An 18,844-nucleotide genomic window follows, 5' to 3' on the forward strand; every position below is an offset into this window, starting at 1 on the left:
TGTCTTCACGTATAAAATATTTCTTAGCCTTTTAGTGAGCGCAGACTGAAGACGGGACCTGATAGTTTGAATTTTCCCGCCAACGAACGTTCGCCGTTCGGTCTGTGTTAGAGCAGTCCACTTCATCGCATATTCATGGACAAATCACGGCTGTAACGGGGAAGGAGAGCTTAGAGAACATCGAATAAATAAAATCTATTCGTTAGGAAAGAACACGACGCGATTCGAGAGATGTCGGTTTTACCGCAAACTTAAATGAGAGTGATAGATATTTTATTGAACATATTTTTTTTGGAATTAAATATGGTAATTCAGGGCATTTGTTCGCGGCTTAAACTGGCTCATTGCATTTTTTGAAATTACATTTTTTATTCTAAATGAGTGAGGAATATTTTTATTATTAATTATTTAATATTCTTCTTTACGTGTCATGTTGCGTCCCCCCAATGTTGACGATCACTAACTTCATCGCATATTCATGGACAAATCACGGCTGTAACGGGGAAGGAGAGCTTAGTGAACATCGAATAAATAAAATGTATTCGTTAGGAAAGAACACGACGCGATTCGAGAGATGTCGCTTTTACCGCAAACTTAAATGAGAGTGATAGATATTTTATTGAACATATTTTTTTTGGAATTAAATATGGTAATTCAGGGCATTTGTTCGCGGCTTAAACTGGCTCATTGCATTTTTTGAAATTACATTTTTTATTCTAAATGAGTGAGGAATATTTTAATTATTAATTATTTAATATTCTTCTTAACGTGACATGTTGCGTCCCCCCGATGTTGACGATCACTAGGGAGAAAGATTCCTTATCCTGAGCAGTGCGAAACAGCTCTTCTACAGTTCTAATCCTGATCCATGCACCGATGTTTCGAAGCCAGGAAAGCTGTTTTCTTCCGATCTCTCTACGTCCCTTGATCTTCCTCTTCGTGAAACGCTGAAGTATGGCACCTCTCAACACATAACCAAAATATGAAATCCTACGGAGCTTAACAGATGTGAATAGTTCTCTATTATTATTGTTTCTACGTAATACTTCATTGTTGGTTATGCTATCAGTCCAAGATATTCTTAACATTCTACGGCGGATCCACGTTTCAAATGCTTCGAGGCGATTTACAATATTAACTTTAAGAGTCCACGCCTCTACACCGTACAGTAAGACAGGCCATATATAACATTTGACCATTCGTTATCTCGGCTTAAGGTTTATATTATCGTCACAAAGAAGATTTATTAAATAAATCAAGTAACATTTATTTAAGTTTTTATTACCTTATATATAAGTTTTTTAGTCGGCCTCGTGGTGTAATGGTCAGCGCGTTTGCATACCAGTGAGAGGTCTCGGGTTTAAATCCCGACGTGATTAATATGAAACATTTATTTAAGCGGGTGTTTTCAAACCAGAATATTTCAAAGTCCTTGGACTGGTACCTGAAGCGTAAGACTGATCATCTTAACTTCAAGTTATATATTTTTTTTATCAAGATACGCTGCGATTGGTGTACCAATGCAGTGCTCTATGCGCCATTAGATGCGGAAAGGGAATCGTGATGATGGTTACATATACATTTAGTATTTTGTTATTTTAATGCTGTTCCAGCATCATTATTTTTTTTATTCAATGCTACTGATATTATCGCTAGGAGGTAGCACCTCACGACCACTAAACTAAATGTGAACTGACTTCGGTGTCTCCTTGCTCAGGAAAATTCTTATTTTCAATGTGGTCTCGAAGTGGCGCTTTGCGGAAAATGAGAAGTCAGGCAGTCTTTTGATAAATAAGTCAGATTTTTAATGAATAAATCTTCGAGGTCCTTTTTGGTCGATTTTCATATAACTTATCATATGTTTTTTAAATTAAAATCTTCTATGTAAAATCTTGCATGAACACATCGAATCGCGTGCTCAGGCAATCGTAAAAAAAAACATTAAATAATCATTAATCATTTAAGGTTTATTAATAGAAAGTCGGGTAAAAAATTTAACTACCCTGGCAAAACTAACAAAATGTCCATCTTGTTTTATTGACAGACGGTAAAATAATCGAATTTTTATATAATGTTATTTGTGAATTCGCTATTTACCCATCAATGTAATCCCACCCTATTCTCATTTAATCTCAGCAGTATTTTGACGTTTTGGAAACGACACAACATGGCATAATTGAATTTAAATCGGCAGTTGCCTACTAAGCGATGACTACAGAGTTACTAATGGCCAAAACGTAAAACTACTTATTTATGAGTAGTTAAGGCGGCTTCAGATTGATGCGCGTACGCGGTTTCTGAAGTTTTATAATTCTATGAACTCTAATGATATAACTATCAATGCACAAAACTTAAGATGTTCTTAATTATTTTTGCGTTTAAAAACAACTAGTATAAAACGGCTCGCAGTTGGCGTCACGTTATTTTAACGTTACACGTCACGCTCGCCCCTTCTAACGAACATTGCGTACAAGTATGGTAACGTAATACGTGCAGTTACTTTCATAGGGCGCGAATTCTCTCGTCTTTAGGTAATTCAAAATATTCATATTTTTTTGTTTTTGCTTATTTTCAACATACAATATCTAAAAGAGTAATAAATAAATAAACTTTATTTCAAAATATTTAAGTTTGTTAGTGGAAATTCTTGATGGAAGTTCATTGTAATTTCTCGCTCGCGACATCTTCGAGACTGGTATCATATTATTTTGAATTATATATTCTTACCTCTGTTTTGTATAAATACATTGAACCCCTTAATAATGATACCAGTCTCGAAGATGTCACGAAAGCGATGAAACCGGTCACTGGATATTTCAAATTTGTGGATTAAAGTATCACTCGTCTTTTTTTTTATATAATAAAAAACCATGTGTCGTCTTGATGTCTTTTAATGTTTTGTCAAATACATAGACAAACAAAAATGAAAATCAAATTCTTCTTACTTGGAGGATTTTCGTTGATTTTTAAAATAAATTCCTACATAAATAATTACTTTTTATGTCTTGGTACCGATTTTGAGACGTATCTATCGATTTTTCAAGACATTTGCTACCCATGTACTCGTACAAATATATCCATACCAACCGACAGATGCAACTTAATCAATCTCTTCTAACCCTTTTTCCCCAGAATATTTTAAAATGAACTAACAAATAGGTGGAGCTATATCGCTATGGAATTCACAAAATCTTTCCAGGACTCTGCTGTTAGCGGCCAACTACCCTGAGTCATATTGAATATTATATAGTCAACTTAAGAAGAGACTTCTGACGTTTGCACGCTTAAGAAGTTCTGTAAATATTGACAGTTAAATGTAGGAAACAAATGCCGTACTTTATTGTTGAGACACCGCAATAGTGACCTACCACCGCAAAACTTCACTATCGATCGACAAATCGACTTTATATTGAATATCGAATTATATTATGCGTTTTCATTTTAAGGAGTTTGCAATACGATTAAACAAAGTTAATAGACGATAATTTTGACGTTGAACTTATTTATGCGCCAATTTATGACAGTGAATTTTTTTTTTTTTAAATGCTTCTATGCGTGATGATCACTGGTAACTTTAGCTCTATTTTTTCGCATTGCTCATTCCCACCACCACTCCTCATCCCCACCACTGGCAAACTCACGTAATTACTCAGAGCAATTAGTTTTGTCTTGATGTTGATAAGAAAAAAATACAAGCGGAGTGTACGCTGTAAACATAAAATATTTCAAATACTTGTATAGTTAGGGACCCTGGTATCTGTTTGCTAAATGTTAGACCGTTCAACCGGCAAAAATAACTATTTCACTCGTGATTATTATTATGTGATCCATACTCAGTATGTTAAAAGCAGTGGCGAATGGTGATTTTATTTATAGGTAAGCTGTAAAAAAATCATATATTTGTATCTACATAGGAGGTACGTAATATAATGTAAGTAATATATACTATAAATTGATATTTTTCTGTGGTTCTGTGTGATACAACAACTCTCATCCATGAAATGAACTCAAACTATGTAACTTCGTGATATATTATATTATAAAGATATATTATCCATTACTTAAAAATATAATTCATTAAAAAATAAATAAATAATACCACTATGAATTCAGTCGATTTTAGGTATTCAATTGGAATGTTAACTGACCACATTGTTCTAGTAATTACTAGTGCTTAAAACGGCCGCGTGGAGTGCTATATAATATGTCCTGCAATATGATGCATGAAAGTAATTACGGTCTTATGTCAAAAGTACCATCGCAAAGAAAAATAGTCCTTAAGAAATAATGTTGGTAATACGGTTTTCCAAATCAAGAATCTTCAAACAATTTTTGTAATTTGCAAGTTTAATAATCTAGGAGAAAAAACCCGCACTAAGGTTAATACATTCAAAATATAGTATACTTATTTGCATGAAAAAATAAGCTGGAATAATCGGCTAGTTTCTTGGCTCACCGCAGGCTCTGGACGCGCTTTATTAAACTTATATTTATATTAAGATAAAAATACAAACGGCGGAAATGATTTCAAATAAATGGTAATTAATTATTTGTTATTCTGTAAATAAAGTTACAATAAAACATTATTATGGTTAGTCAAATATAATGTTTAGCTGTGCATAATCGCTTCTATACGCGGTTCGCCCCTGGTTAAAAGATAACACTCCCGAGTAAATCTAAATAAAACAATATTTACTTTTATTATCATTGTAACGTATAAAGCTATTTCTGTTGCTATCTTTGTCATACTATAATTATTGTGGGAGTCATATTATGTATTTTTCTTTTGTTTTAATTTGATTTACCATGGTTCGAATATTCCTATTGAGTTGCCAAGTAAAACTATGAAATAAACTTCTTTTTTAAACTTTTTCTATTTTATTTTTAGTTAGTAAAAAGCTATTTAGTCATGAAAACCCGTTTCTATTACCCCACCTGACGGATAATTATTCAAAATCGATATCTAAAATCGAAGGAAAAAAATACTGCCACAACGCTATTGTTTTCTGACAAAAATACCTTTTTATATTGTCTGAACTTAGTTTTATTTTAGTTTACATGTAAACAATTCCTTCTCGATGTAATAAAACACTTATGAAAATTAGTTAAACCTTTCTTACCGACATACCAACCTTTGTCGAATAACAAACATTTATTAACCGGACATTACTTACGTCGTGGCAGTTGAATTACGAATATTTTGTATGATTTTTTTGCATCCTAACGCGAAATCGTTTTCATATAAAGCAAGTTGCCATTATATTGCTATGACAATCTTCCGAATTTACGACTATTGCTTTTTTGCCTACGCCAGGCTTAAACTTCCCTTACTTCTGCTATTGTGGGGCTTACTGCTTTTCATTTACTTTCTGCCTTTGTTCGCAGAAATCTTCTTTGTTCTGAAGCCAAATAAAGTTTTGACTTTCAGATTCTATCATATTTCTCGTTATTCAATGGATTTTTTGTTTCATAGGTTACAAATGGTATTCTTATATTCGGCAATCGTTATTTTGTTTTAAATAAGTGAAATTCATGCCTCGATATAAACTAACGTTGTCAAACGTACTATAAAGACTCACAATTAATGTATAGATGCTTACAAATATAATACCAGACAATACTATGACTAAAAAAGTAATGACAAAAATGCAGGACAGTCAAATTTAATAAATTCTTTAACACACGCCTCAATGACATACCTGACTACTCGAAAACTTATATCAAGGACAAATTAAAAATCAAATTAAAATACACATGATGAAAATACTAACCAAACGAGACTAAATATGAACTAAATATTTTTGTATGTACTTTATATTATATAACCCGAATGACAGACAAACGACAAACAAACCATCACGCCGTAATTGGTTAATCTTACTAACTCCCTAGGAGGTGAAATCCAGTCGTTTGTCTACAAACATTTAGACAAACTCAACATATTCTTATAAAACCAACTGGTTCAAGAAGAAGTTTGAAAACTGGAAAATCGTTTCCAGGCGTTATCTAGTATGTGAAATACTTTATTCAGATGAATCTCTTTACAACAATAAATTATTACGGTTCCACGTGTTGGGAAACAAACATGGAACCTTAGAATTATTTAATTTATCTTTATACCAATTAAAATCATTACTTTTTAATCACTTCTTTTTTAAATTATAAAAATGTATCAAGTGTTATACTTGTTTTACTGTTTACGCTATGATACATCGCCTCTGTTACTTCAGTACTCTTTTTATTTAAACCCTTTATTTATTGTTAATTTGCTGTATACCTATATTATAATTTCTTATTTAATTTTTCTTTATTATTTTCTGCTGATTTTATTTCATGTGTCTGTATTTTTTATACTGTTTTCAGGTGTTTTGTTTTATTATAATTGTTTTTTAATATTATTTTATAATTTGTCAAAAGCGTAAGCCGTCAAAATAAATAAATTAATATATGATGATTTCAGCTCTTTAAATTCACTAAAATCAGCAGATGGAAGAATTGAAGAAATATGGATTTTCAAGCATATGAAAAATGGTAAATGTTATGCAGTGAGTAAAGTAGTCACTTAAACCAGCTACTGACTGGTCATGAGCTCTGTAAATACAGTTTTCCTCCCATATTCAGGCTTCAATATTCCCTTCTTTAAAATCTTCTCCATCCCTGTTGTAATTTGTTTATTGTCGTTGCGCCGGCAATATCTGTTAAGTGACATTTTGATTTTTTTTTAAGGAGATAATTTAAACAACGTATCTTTTAATGATGGATCTTATTTTTAATTACATTGTTATTTGTGACAAAAAGGAAAAATACGTCATTTTATTTTGACAAAATATTATTATATTAACAAAATTGTTTAATCTTAATGAGAAGAATGTTTTTTTTAGTTTTTATTTTAATGTGTAAATTTCCTTTATGCAAATATTTTAGTCTTATCTTATTTTAAATTTTTTTTTGTTTTCAGATAACGGATGGATAATATACTGCGGATTTGCGTATACTTGTAAGTACGCCAATATCTAATATTTTATATTTACAAATTACAAAAATATGTACTTCGTGGGGTTTCTGGCTATAACCGATATTGTTTTCATATTATGACAATTAATACACATTTATCCCTCTCACGTATCGGGAATATATTTTTTAACATTATATATTATACTACCAAAATAGCAAGATTTATTTTAATTTATTTTATTTATTTATTTTTGCAACCAACACAGTCATAGCTATAAACAATACATAAAGTATAACAACAAATCACAAGACCAATTATGGGTTTCATATAGGAACAAAAATATAAAAAAACAAAACGTACAGTTCGCTACGGGTGAAAGGAAGTGAGATGGGAAAATAGGGAAGGAAGAGAAGAAGAAGAAGTATTAAAGTAAATATAAAACAATGAAAAAAGAAATAAAAACGTTTATAAATGTACACATACAACATACATATATATATATATATATATATATATATATATATAGTTATATAAATAAAATAATATTATATAAAATAAAATAAAATAAAATAATATAAAATGAAATAAATAAAATATACATACATACACACATCCATTTATATATTTTTACACGTTCACAATTTTTTTTGTTTTTTTTTCTTAATAAAAACCAGTAAAACCGTTTTTATAATTTAGACGAATATTTCATTTTTGAGGGCCATTTTCAACGAGTTGTAAATAACTCACTATTAGAAAATGGGAATCATGTTGGGGTTTGAGTGGGATTCGAACCACGGACCTGTGAGCCGTGATTTTGAGACACTAGCCACTGGACCACAACCCTATTCACATCTAAAATAAAAAAATATAAAAAATGCTCTTATTAATTTTAAAAATAAATGCATGTCTAATAAATATTTAAAATATAGAAACAAAAATTAAAAATTAAATTTCATAACAATTAAAAACTTGGAAATATATTTTTTTTTAATAAATAAATGCGATAAAATAAATATGATAAATGAAAAGTGTTTTCTTTTACACAGTACAATTTAATTGTATTTTGTTTTTTTCTTTTCTTCCTGTCTCATCAAATAATGATTAAAACCACGATTATAATGCCTTAACCTGTAAATTTGGGCGCACAAGCAGACATTATATCCTTAAAACACGCTTTAAGTTGTGAAGACGCCACCTGTGTGAGTGTCCGAGTGTACACACAAATCTTCTCCGTGGGGATAGGCTGAGAATACCAAGTAGATAGCACTATTCCCTGGACTCGTAGAACAGACCAATATCTTAGCCTTTCGTGCGAAATCCTCGTCTCCGGTAGCGAAGTGTTTGCACAAATCATTTCATTTATGAGATTCTAGTTTTGCCAGGTCACTTTATGAATAATAAATCAAAAAGCCTTCTCACCCCTCCACAATGCAAATACTCGTATGTGCACCGTGCACCAGTTTAGATGGTGTGAATTTAGTTGTCTGAATTGCATTTATATTTTGTATTTATCACAATTCGACTCTTGGTTTCTAGCGCAATCATTTAAAACACTTAATTACAGTTATGTTGTTGTATTTTGTTATATTCATGCCTACCATGAAAGACGTCTCGAGTTCGATTTCCGACTTGTTCGACATGAAGTATTTATTTTAAAATGTGTTTTTATAATTGAATATTTTGTAATCCTTGAACTTGAAGCATAAGGCTAATCATCAAATTAATAAAAATGAAACATGTTGTAATTTTTACCACATAAGATTTTAATATATTATAACAGAACTAGTTTCAGGTATTCCGAATTACCCATCATTAGGTGTAAATATAAACCAAACTAAAATATTTATTTATCAATATACACGGCACGTTGCGCCTTTTAATTTACAAAAAATATAAATTGAGTAAAAATGAACACTTTAAATAATCTACAGTAGATAATCGAGGAAAAAAAAGCATAAAAAGTTTATATGTACATATTATATCATAATGGTTTCATTCAATGAACACGCTTACATATTGTGTAAAAAGTAAAAAGTCACAATAAGAAATAAAAAAATCATTAAAATGAATATAAAAGTCAGAAAGTACGAAAAATATTTTTTAAATTTATTTTCAAAGTTATTTTTTAAAAAAGGAGATGTAGGTATATCTTAAATCATAATTACATTAAACAAAAAAAAAAGAGAATTACAAAATCTAAGTTTAAGAGAAAAAATGTTTTTTAAAAAAAGTTAAAAATAAGAATCCAAAAAACATATTATATATGTTTACAAAAATATACAAAAACTCGAAAAAAGTAAAGAGAAAGCAATTAAAATTTTAAAAATATAATATACGTTCATACTCGTAACTATAGCTTGACAAATGTAAGTTACAGTTCACTATCTTTGAAATAATTAAAAAGAGTTGATTGATATAAACTATACTATATTGCTTACTTCTTGGTATGAACACTTGACCAATTTACTACTATACTCTATTTTTTATAAATTTATTGATATTGTTTTAACTTTGCTGGAATTCCTCTCATCCATGCGCTTTGTAGCTGCAGGATGATTGGTTATCTAGCTTTAATATATCAACTTTAAAATAACTTAATTTTGTAAACGGGGTCTAGAATTCCAATCGTCTATGCGCTTAGTAGCAGCAAGGCGTGTTGTAATCTTACTCCTTTTTACTATTCATATTATTATTATTTTGTAATACACTAAATTTATTTGTCAATTTTTAAAATGTGTAAATGGGGGCTAAATTTCTAACTGTCTATGCGCTCTGTAGCTGCAAAACGTCCTGTAATCTAGCTCCTATCTATTATAATTTTTGATTGATTTTAATTGAGAACGAGGAACTAGAATCCCAACCGTCCATGCGCTCTGTAGCTGCAAGACGTACTGGGATGTTTATTAATTGTACAGCGCCCTTGAGGTGATTTTCACAAAAATGGCGCTTTATAAATTATCCAACTATATATATATATATTATGATAAATATATCAGCAGCGTCAGAATAGTTATTGTCGAGTACATGATGCCTATTCAGATTAGCATTATACGAGTTTATCGTTCGCGAATTGTTGCAACTAAACGAAGGTACTTGACGAGTCATTCGTCCGGGTACCTTAAAGTTAATAAGCGCTAATAGATTTTGGAAGCCCCGTGTAAAGTAGACAATCTTAAATAAATTCAATAAATCTATAATTTTTCTTCTCTCAGTTAGTTTTGACAAGTTTAAAGTATTAAATAGGAAATCATAGTTAGTAAATTCACATCTGATTCCGAGTTTAAAATTAACACATCTTAAAAAAATATTTTGAACTCTTTCAAGAGTATATTGTTGTGAACTCTAATACGGAGTCCATATAGTTGAGTTGTATTCCAACTGGCTCGTAACTAAAGCTGTATAAATCAATTCCAAAGTATTAATATTTTTACAGTCCTTTGTAACTCGCAAAATAAATCCTTTATACACAGATTAGTACATAGGTACTGATAGGGTCGGGTGGATGCGGCAAAGCAATGTGTGATGAAGGGGTTGAGTTTTCCTAATTATGGGGAATAATTTTGGAATATATTGCCAATCAAATTTTTCTCTAAATTGATTTTTTTTTGGATTTCAATATTTTCTAAATAAGTTATTCACGATAATACCTTTATTTGTGATATAATGTAAAAGTTTAATTTTATGTGAATGAAAAGAATGGTTTGTATCCATAATGTGGTTTGCAAATTCAGAAAAAAACTTGTGCTAGAATGTCCACGGAGGTGTTCGTTAACTCATATTTTTAAATTTCTCGCAGTTTAACCGATATATTTACTGTTACAATCTCCACACGTACCTATAACTTCATACACGCCGTTTTTTTCTAAAAGCTGTATTTTCAATTTGGACTTAGCAAGTATTTTCCCTAAATTGTTGTTTGTAAAGAACGCGGGCTGGACATTGGGGGGTATGAATTTACCAATATTTAAAGATATTGAACCAGTGAATAGAATTTTCTTCCAGAATTTATTTTCAGTTTTTATATTTTTATTTGCAGAATACGAGTATTTTTCGATAAATTTATTTTTATTTTTATTTTTCAACATTTTTTCTATCAAGTCACAATCAAACCCATCGTTATCATCTATTTCTTTCATTATATTTAATTAGCCATTATAATGGGTTTTATTAAGGGGATTATTAATTAATCTGTTTAACAAAGAGTGAAAGCTGGCCATTTTATGTGAAGTTGGGTGTATGGAATTCGCAGGAATTACAGTGTCTGTCTATGTACGTTTACGGTAAATACAATAATCTACTTTATTCTTGATGATTTTTATAGAGAGATCTAGAAAATCAAGGCAATTGTCTTTATTATTTTCTAAACAAAATTTGATGTTTTTGTGAGTCTGATCATCAAACCTTTATGCTACCTAAAAATTATCAAGATACGCTGCAGATGGTGTAATATTGCAGTGCCCTTTTAACCATTAGGCTCTGAAAGGGAATAATGAGTGTATTTTGATTATTGTATAGAGTTTGTTTTAAAATATATAATTTTTAATGGAGACAAAGTAAAATACTTTGATAAATATCTCAACCGAAATTAATAAATTATTAGTAAATATTGAAATTAAGGCATTTACAGGGCTTGCGACCTGTCATTCATAAATACATAAGATAATACTTTCCTTCTATGTAGGCCGAATGAAATGCTTGAGTTTACTGTTTACCATATTGATGTGCCATATATATGTTTTTTTAAATATTTTTTATGTTTCTAATCCTTTATTTGTGGTGATATACTCATGTGTATGTGTCATATAATTGCTCGTCCCATCTCAACACAGGGCTTTTAGTCCCATGGAGTTGGGACTTATTGTCTCAAAGAATGTACAACAACCTTATGTATGTATGTAAATAAATAAATAAATAAAAATAGATAACTGTACTATCATCTGCTAGTAGCTTGGATGATGGGCTTCGAGAGAGGATACTACACAGAGGGAAATGGAGTCAATGTTAAAAATATCATGTCTACAAAAACGTAGAAAAAACATTGACTCCATATTCATGTTTAATTTACTAAATAGCTTCACTGGCGTTACTTCGCTTCCGGAACAAGTGTCATTCGATGTTACGATCTGCCACTTGCAAAATAATAATGAGCAAATTGTGGTATCTCTATTCGTTTTTGAATGTATTTTTTTTGTTGATAATTTTACATTGCAGAAAATTTGTAATGTACTGTACTTTGGAAAAATAAACAAATACTATATTTATTTATTATTTATGTAAAACATTTTTTTTTTTATCTCTTATTGAATACATTTTTGTTATTTTCTTAGGTTAAACTTTTCTTTTATTTCTTTCCTATTTTATTTACATTTTTTAGATCTTAATTTTAGTAGGTAATTTTAATTTTCTTATTATTTTTATTTTTTCGGTATATATAAATTGAAATTTTTGATTTACTTTGTTTTATTTTTTATCTCGTTTTAATTACATTTATGAGCACACACTATTTATATATGTGCTTAATTTTTTTTTTTTATTTAAAATATATTCAAGTAAATTGCTATTCTTTAATTTTAATTGTATTATTTTACTTTAAAAAAAAAAAAAAAATTTCTTTGAACTATTTTTTTGTGTTTATTATTTTATTCGTATACAGTATTATGTCTGTGCTCTTTTTATTTGATTATTAATTTAAACTTATGTCTGAGCACCCGATGACAAACTATTATTGAATTGTTTACCGGGACAAAATATAATTTAATACCTCGTTTTCTTTATAATGTTTTATTGAATAAAGACTCTTTATAAATATGGAAAATAAATATATGGAATATAAGCTGTATAAAGTATTTTCTTTTACATTTTTCTTTTATTCTATTCCGAAGATCAGTATTCTGAAATGAAAGATTCCGCATTGTCTCGTATTTATCTTCCCATTTAAAATAAGACCCGGCCAAATTGTTCCGCAAACACCGCGTCGCTTTCTTGCTGTTCATTTATCCTCCTGCGCTGTGTACATGCAGTACATTACGTGTCTGAGACAATAGTTTATATCTGTTGCACTTAAAATACACTTAGCGATAGAGCCTAGGAAGGGTAATCCGCTAAGTCCATAGAGCAAGCGCTGGGAATTTACTGCCCGAGAACTTGGCCGGAAAAAAGTGCAACCGCACTTAATACCGAGTCCGACGAAGGATTAAACAACTCCCTACACCCTTACGATTCACATACTTAAACATCAGAGTGCCCTTTTTCAAATTAAAATAAATTGTTTTTCTGTATATATATATTTTTTAAAAATATCGACACAACTTATGGTTTTTAGCCGAGAGAGTCATCTAAATGTATATCTCTGACATAAATAAATAAATTAAAAAAAATAAAATAAAAAAAGGTATCAATATTGAGAAAGTGAAACAGTTAATGTACTTTGGTAGTATCATCAAAGAAAACCTAGACTCCGACATTGAGATATGCAGAATAGAAGCAGCCCGAACAGGATTTAACATAATGAAAAATCTTCTTTGTGACGATAATCTAGGAGTACAAATGGATGAACATCTCTGCTGGCGAGCTCATACTAATGAATTAAGCCGCAAATTTTTTTTCAGTCTACACTCACTTAGAAGGTTGCAAAAAATCTTACCCATTAATACTAAATGCACCCTTGTACAAGCATTACTACTACCCATTCTAGGTTACGCTGATGTTTCCATGACTGATTTAAGCTGTGAGCAACTCGATAAACTTGAACGAATTCAGAATACTTGCATAAGGTAGACACAAAATATAGGCTTAGCGGGTTATTCTTTTTAAAAAATTAAATTAAAAAAATGATATGTATGAATTTTTTCATGATATGTTGGTTTTTCTTATTATTTTTAATATTTACACCATACTTTACAAGGCATCAGGTTCTCGATGTCTCGGACGTCCACTGTTGACTGTTTTTCGGCAGTTTATGTCAGAACTCCGGGACGAGAACCTGACTTGCGAGGACGAATTTTCCAACTAGGGAACGGACTTGGAATAATGATGATGATTTTAATGTACGACATAGGCATATGGTCAAAGGTAGGGATAGTTCTCAATTTGGAAGCTTATACCACTACCATACGAGTATATTCTGTAGTTTACTGCAGTAACATTATCTAGAATACACTATTAAAGCATAGAAGTAATACATTGTTTCGTTGATTGTTATAGTTTAGCGAGAGGGCTTTCGAAGTTTCTGTTTCCACTTAAGTTTTATCGAGTCATTGTATTTCCTCTGCAATTGGAAAACAATATTTGTCCACGGATGCGCTCGACATTCCCAGATCCATCGAAATACTCCTCGATGCATTTCCAAGCCGTACAATATGCAGTAAATAATAGTCCGTGGAACGTTTCAGCGAGAAGTCACTTTGGTTAAATGTCCGTTGTCCAGAAAAACACCGTAAACAAAATATGTTAAATTGAAGGTTTATGTTAATGTAAGCATAAATTGTACACAATCATTGTCTTATAGTATAATATACATACATGCTCTCGGTGAACATATCAAGCGATGCAAATCGAACGCCATTCTCAAACTGAATATTATCATCATATTACAACAGAGATCGAGAACATTTTGAAGAAGGGAATATAGAAGTCTAGGCATCTACAGGGCTAACGAACCCACAAGTAAAAAATTTAAAAACCATCCTACCTGTAAAAATAAATATTGGGGCAAAGAAAATGATGAAGTGTTATTTGACAATTTATTAATAAATTTATTCAACAAATTTACGGACAATGTCCAATTTAATAAAATCATACAACGAAACACAATAATAATACAGTAACAAATAAAAGAAGCAATACAACAAAGAAAAGCAAAGACAAGTTAATACATTAGACAGGCATTATGAAATCCAGATTAATTCTTCAAATATACAGTCAATTTATTGGGAATATTTCTTTAGTCTATTTGTAAATAAAACTCAATTTACAATCAAAATAATTTAGATCTTGATTTTCATTTACAAATCGAATCATTCTCGGTAGAAGCGCATGGAAACCATAATTAGTCTTGCGATGACCGAGGAACAGAATTATTTCCGAGTCTACGTGAAGGAACATTAAGAGATATTTGTTGGTGAATAGTCGGGATATCAAATAAACTATTAATTTTTTTAAACATGCCAATTAAATCTGCATTAAATCGACGTTGTGAGAGACTGGATATATTCAGGAAAAATTCCATGTCGGTGTAGTTATAGTGATCTCTTGTGATTCCTAGTTTGTACGCAATTTTTCTTATAAATTTATGCTGAACTGATTCGATGATTTTTATATGAGTAACATATAAAGGAGACCCTATAACGAAGGCGTATTCAAGAATGGGACGAACCAATGAGAAGTAAAGTGGTTTTAGAGTTAATTTGTTTTCAAAATCGTTTACGTTTTGTCGTTCACAATGTTTACGTTTTGCCTTTTAACAAACAGTGGCAGTATAAGATAGTGACAGATCATTTCCTCGACTGCAATTTTAAATGCAATGTGATCCACCAGATCGTGACCCGACAAGTATCGGCACAGCATCTGACGGTGCCTCGACAGAAAAACTACTATGGAGATAGAACAATGGGAGTGTAGTACAAAAACTTTGATACATTAAAAAAAATCATCAAATCTTATTTAAAAAATCAAGTGAATATTAAGTACGCACATAAATATTTTCATAATTATTTTTAAACTCTGTACCTACCCCTTATAAAAAATATATATATAAAAAATGCAATGTAACTCGCAGACAAGCCTCTTGGCAAAAATACAGCATCAGTCCCAGATTTCCATTTCTTTCTAAGCTTATACTTTGCAAACCCATCTTTGGTTTCCCCATCCGGTCAGCTGTATCGATTAAGATGATTTTATTCAAATTTATCTCCAAACACTTCGATACGTTTAAGTTTTCTCCCTTTTAATGATTAAATCCGTAAAATTTTGTAACGTGCGACGTTTTTCTCTGGAAGCGCTAAGATTTCGCCAGGAGCAGGATTGTCTCTGGTTATTGCCGGCCCCGCGCCGGTTATGGGTTATTGCCTGCTGGTTATTGGTTATTGGAAACCTCTGCTGGTCTCCGCGCGGGACATGACACCCCACCTCGTTAGATCGACTGCACTTCAGTTTCATTTCTTCACTGGATTTTTATTAACTTCTTTCGGACATTGTAAAATGTTATATTGTGAAAAAAATGTATCAAAAGTTTTAGATTCTTTACGGTTCCTTGGAGCGGTTTCTGAAAATCATAATTGAGTTTCTATCCCAGATAACTTAAACAAGCTAATGACAAGTGAACAAAAAAGTGGACTGTAATCAATGAAATATGTATTATTTAAAATACATATTATAATAAGCGCGAAGAAAATAAAATTTTTTTTTGGCAATTGTCTTCCTTCTAAATCTAAAAACGAGATGCTGTGTGCTCTATGGAACAAACGGTTCGTATTACGTTACCGCGCCATACTTGTACGCAATGTTTATTGGAAGCGCCTCGGCAGGCATAACGTGTGACGTCAAATAGTGTGTCACACACCACGAGTCGTTTTGTATGTGCTCGTTGTAAACCCAAAAATTATATATAAAAAGCATTTTTTGTATATTGTCACAATATTCCCTTTGTATATTTTATAAAACTAAAGTAGAATTATAATCCAATAAACTTGTTTTATTTTGTATACATTACCAAATTTAAATAAGTAACTGTTAGGGGGTGGTGCAAATCTCCTTAGTCTCCATTATGTGATTAATTCTCATTGCCATTAATAGATTCAAGAACCAGTTTTCTCATGTCTTTCTGATATTTGCTATTCGATTTCAGAAATTACAATTCAGACCTAGATTAAGTCACTAGCTTATTAATTGGTAATGTCACGCACAAAACTAGTGCAGTAAGATAAACAAGTAATCCCACGTACAGTTTCTTGGAAGTTAATATCACGGAACGATCAATATTGCTGAAGTTATTATGTACCAAATGTAAAAAAAAATGTATTTATATTTAAATTTATTGCAGATTTTATTTATTAATATACAAAAAAAGTATATACTAACATCGGGTTGAATCATATTTCAGCTCTTAACCCAAAACCTGTGTTGAGCTGTATTTTATATAAAAATAAAATACAAAATAATACTACACTTGTTTACCAGATATTTTAAATATTGTTATAAAAAAAAAATTATCACCGTCAGTATTAATCACCGTTAAGTTAAATAAATAAAAAATCTTTTTAAATAATCACCGTTAGTATTAATAATCATTATTTGCCATTGTTGGCATGTGCACATATCGATGGCTCAGTTTCATAGAGGGATAACAAAAAAAAACGTTTTAAGTTATACTATTTATTATTAACATTTTACAACAGAGGTGGAAAACATTTTAAAGAAGGTAATATAGAAGTCTAGGCATCTACAAGGCTTATGACCTATCATTGGCTGGTTTACGTGGCTACTTTACACATTGTGTAACATTCACCATTCCGCCTATATTTGAACATATAAATTCCTTCAATTATTTTACTTGTTGATGTTTGTGAAGTTAAAAAGCTTAAACCTTTATTTATGCGGGTGAGATTCATCCAATTGAATTATTTCACCTACATACTAGGCAACGCCTGAAATGTTTTTTAATTTCTATTCATCTTCATGGACCAGGTGGGTTTATCAACAATATTTACTTAGCCACTTGAACCAGCCAATGATAGGGCAAAAGCCCTGTAGATGCCTAGACTTCTATATTACCTTTTTTTAAATATTCTTCATCTCTCTTTTTATATGTTAATATTAACAGCTTCCAAGGGAGTTGAATCCAGTCCCTGTCTACAAGAAATTGGACAAACTCAAAATATTGTTGACTATTTATTATATTTATAAATCATCCTTTTTCCATTCCACAAAGGTGTTACTCTTAAAAACTATTGATTTTCTCATAAAAGACAAATGTTTTCATATAGAAATAACTAATTAAAACGTTGTGATTATTTCTATAATACTTTTTATCATAAAACAAGTAACCATTATGTATATATTTTACATAAATATATTCATATATACTTCACTTAAGGTGATGTAAATAATTATTTGTTACAAATCAATTTAGATATGTCAACACTTTGGTCAGCCATTACTCAAAACAAGTAATTCATAGTTATCTCTTTATGGAACTAAGCCATTGATATTGATATATCTTATATTATAATACAAATATGATATCTGAATACAAAAATGAAAACGTTGTATAAATGAATTGTTATTAAAATATATGAAGGGTACTCGTCGAAACCGGACTCGTCAGAAAATTATGAATTTAAAAGTTGAAAAATAAAGAATATTATATTATTTGTTTGTAGTATACTTCGTTCTTGTTTTGTTAAAGATGGTTTTCATTTAATATAAAACTTATTTTTATATTCAATCACTGAAACTAATAAAAAAAGTCTTCTTTTAACAAAAAAATTACAGACATAAACCAGCTAATTCTAGGAATCGTCGCATTTTTTACTAATTTGGTTCATTTCCCATACGTTTGTTTTAGGAATCGTATTTTAAACGCTTATTCAAAACAATTAGTAACGAGAGTAAACTATTATTGGAAGAAATGTTACAAATGTTGCATGTTTTCCTTTCTTTGAATCGGTCTTCTCCATTTTCGGTTATTCTATTTTAAAAGCAATTGAGAAGTTCCTCGTGCGACCTCAAAAGTGTTAGAAAAATAATCTTGATTGTCTTTTGTTTGCTCCATTGATTTCAGTTGTTTACGAAATTCACTTGTTCAAGTCGTTTGAGGTTTTTGTTTACTCTCTTTAAATCTCCTTTGAGGTATGGAATGGTACTCCTGTTTCTTATCATTGGCGTGCTTAT

The 18,844-nt window shown here is 30.6% G+C and overlaps 1 protein-coding gene across 1 annotated transcript in view; it reads left to right on the plus strand.

Annotated features, from left to right (window-relative positions):
* Positions 1–6,958: 6,958 nt before the first annotated feature.
* Positions 6,959–18,844, plus strand: part of LOC148284657 (uncharacterized protein CG43867) — a 650,259-nt gene continuing 638,373 nt past the window's right edge. Inside the window, exon 1 of the mRNA XM_088236990.1 lies at positions 6,959–6,997. The gene's annotated coding sequence lies outside the window, so the exon portion shown is untranslated. The remainder of the gene's footprint in view (positions 6,998–18,844) is intronic.

The sequence above is a fragment of the Micrasema longulum genome, unplaced genomic scaffold, assembly GCF_059751315.1.
Source record: "Micrasema longulum isolate JH-2025_06_02 unplaced genomic scaffold, ASM5975131v1 h1tg000098l, whole genome shotgun sequence".
NCBI classification, from domain to species: domain Eukaryota; kingdom Metazoa; phylum Arthropoda; class Insecta; order Trichoptera; family Brachycentridae; genus Micrasema; species Micrasema longulum.